The sequence below is a fragment of the Trichechus manatus genome, unplaced genomic scaffold (assembly GCF_000243295.1).
Source record: "Trichechus manatus latirostris isolate Lorelei unplaced genomic scaffold, TriManLat1.0 scaffold00272, whole genome shotgun sequence".
In the NCBI taxonomy this organism is placed as follows: Eukaryota; Metazoa; Chordata; class Mammalia; order Sirenia; family Trichechidae; genus Trichechus; species Trichechus manatus.
The window spans coordinates 2,039,279-2,041,975 of NW_004444208.1; positions in this window are offsets into that span (position 1 = coordinate 2,039,279).

Genomic DNA, 2,697 nt, shown 5'->3' on the forward strand with positions numbered 1-2,697 from the left:
GTGTCCTTTGGACCCAGGGTCCCTGCTCGGAGAAGCTCCTAGTCCGGGAGAACATTGATGAGAAGGCCGACAGAGAGAGAAAGCCTTTCCCTGGCGCTGAAGCCCTGAATTTGGACTTTTAGCCTACTTTACTATGAAGAAATAAATTTCTCTTTGTTAAAGCCATCCACTTGTGGTATTTCTGTTGTAGCAGCACTAGATGACTAAGACAGGAACATTCTGGCTGTACTTCATCCAAGACAAATTTGTTCGTTCCACTGACAGTCCATGGTATATTCAATATTCTTTCCCAACACCGTAATTCAAAGGCATCAGTTCTTCTTCAGTCTTCTTTATTCATTGTCCAGCTTTCACATATATATGAGCTGATTGAAAACACCATGGCTTGGGTCAGGTACACCTTAGTTCTCGAAGTGACATCTCTGCTTTTTAACACTTTGAAGAAGTCCTTTGCAGCAGATTTGCCCAAGGCAATGTTTCGTTTGATGTCTTGTCTGCTGCTTCCATGGATGTTGATTGTGGATCCAAGCAAAATGAAATCCTTGACAACTTCAATCTTTTCTCCATTTATCATGATGGTGCTTATCAGTCCAGTTGTTAGGATTTTTGTTTTCTTTATGTTGAGGTGTAATCCATACTGAAGGCTGCAGTCTTTGATCTTTATCAATAAGTGCTTCAAGTCCTCTTCACTTTTAGCAAGCAAGGTTTTGTCATCTGCATAACACAGGCTGTTAACGAATCTTCCTCAAGTCCTGATGCTGCGTTCTTCATATAGTCCAGCTTCCTGTATTATTTGTTCAGCATGCAGATTGAATAAGTATGGTGAAAGGATACGACCCTGACGCATACCTTTCCTGATTTTAAACTACGCAGCAACCCATTGTTCTGTTCGAACGACTGCCCCTAGGTCTATGAACAGGTTCCTCATAGGCCCAATTAAGTGTTCTGGAATTCCCACTCTTCATAATGTTATCCATAATTTGTCATGATCCACACAGTTGAATGCCTTTGCATAGTCAATAAAACATAGGTAAACCTCTTTCTGGTATACTCTGCTTTCAGCCAAGATTCATCTGACATCAGCAATGATATCCCTCATTCCACATCCTCTTCTGAATTTAGCTTAAATTTCTGAAAGTTCCCTGTCAATGTACTGCTGCAACCGCTTTTGAATGACCTTCAGTAAAATTTTACTTGTGCATAATGTTAATGATATTGTTCAATAATTTCTGCATTCTGTTGGATCACCTATAGACTAATGTCACACCTAATGGACTGTGATAATGTTAAATTTTACCTGAACCCTGTGATACTGGAAAACAATGATGGTTAAAGAAATACTTCCACCCTTTGTGTTCAGGAAAACTACTTACTGCAAATAACTACCCTTCCCATATGACTTAGATCGTCCAAATTCCCAATCCTTTCCTCATAAATGAGTAACTGAATTGCTTGTCCCCACTAATCAATCAGAAACAAAATGCTTGTCAACCAAACTTTGGTTAAGCTTCTCTCCTTCCCAAGGAGATGGCTCTACCAGCTCCTGGGTCATAAGGAACCTACGGCTGGAAAGGGGATGAGCCTGGTGTCAATTGACACTGAAATGATTGTTGGGTTCAATGTCAGGATTTCTCTGTGGGGGCAAAGGATATGGCCTTGATCTTGTTGAGCCTTGAATTAATCATCCATGCAAACCAAGTAAATCTCCTTTTTTTTCCTTGGCCACCTAATTATCTTTCTCTTTTGCATTGAGGTCCAGTGATTTTCCCAAGATCATAAATGGTTGTCTACTTTATAAATCACATGTGGCCCCTGAGGGGGCTGGAAAAGACCACATACCTTTGGACTCTTCTTGGAGGGAAGTGTCTGTGGCCACAAGTGCCCTCACTGATGGGAGCCAATCCTTGATCCCAGTCTCCACCGTACTCCGTAAGACACAAATTATTATAAGAGCCACTGTATGGGTGATATAGTTTTGGGGTAGGAGTATTCTATGAATCTTCAAAAATTGAGTGCAAAGTGTTTGGGTATATGAGGAGATTCCTTTTTTGGCGTGGGGAGGGGAGGGGAAAGAGGGTTTGTGTTTTTCACTAGATTCTTAAAAGGATCCACATCCCAAAAGTTAAGATCAAGGTCCAGGTGTTCTCTGAGTCTGATGTAAAAAACAAGCAAAACAAAGACAACCCCCCCCACCAAAAAAAAAACAACAACAACTTCTGAACAGGCCATTTACAAAGATACCTGAGGAAAGTGACTTCATTTTTTCATTTATTCATTCAACATTTACATTCTGTGAGCAAGTCTCTAGGGAGTGAGGTGGTGGGAATAGGGAGATGAGAACTAGGTTTGCTCTGACCTTGAGCACCGAGATACTTTGCCTTTTGATAATGCTGTGATCATTATGTCTCTCCTCACTCAAGGTGTCATGTATGAGGCAGAGCCCTGGGCTGGTGCTGGTCCCTGCCCTCAAGGAACTCACAGTCTGGTGAAGTAGTTGGGAGCTACATGGAGGTTTTGAGTAATCACCATACAAGGGAGCTTGTGCCCAATGTTAAGTGGCCCCAGGGTGTTGAGGAGAGAGGGTTCAGTGTGGGTAGGGATTGGCCTCATGGGACGGTAGGGGTTGTAGAAGTAATGGGTAGATAGGGGTAGAGTGGTTAGGAAGGACATCCCTGGCAGGGAGAGCAGAATGAGCAA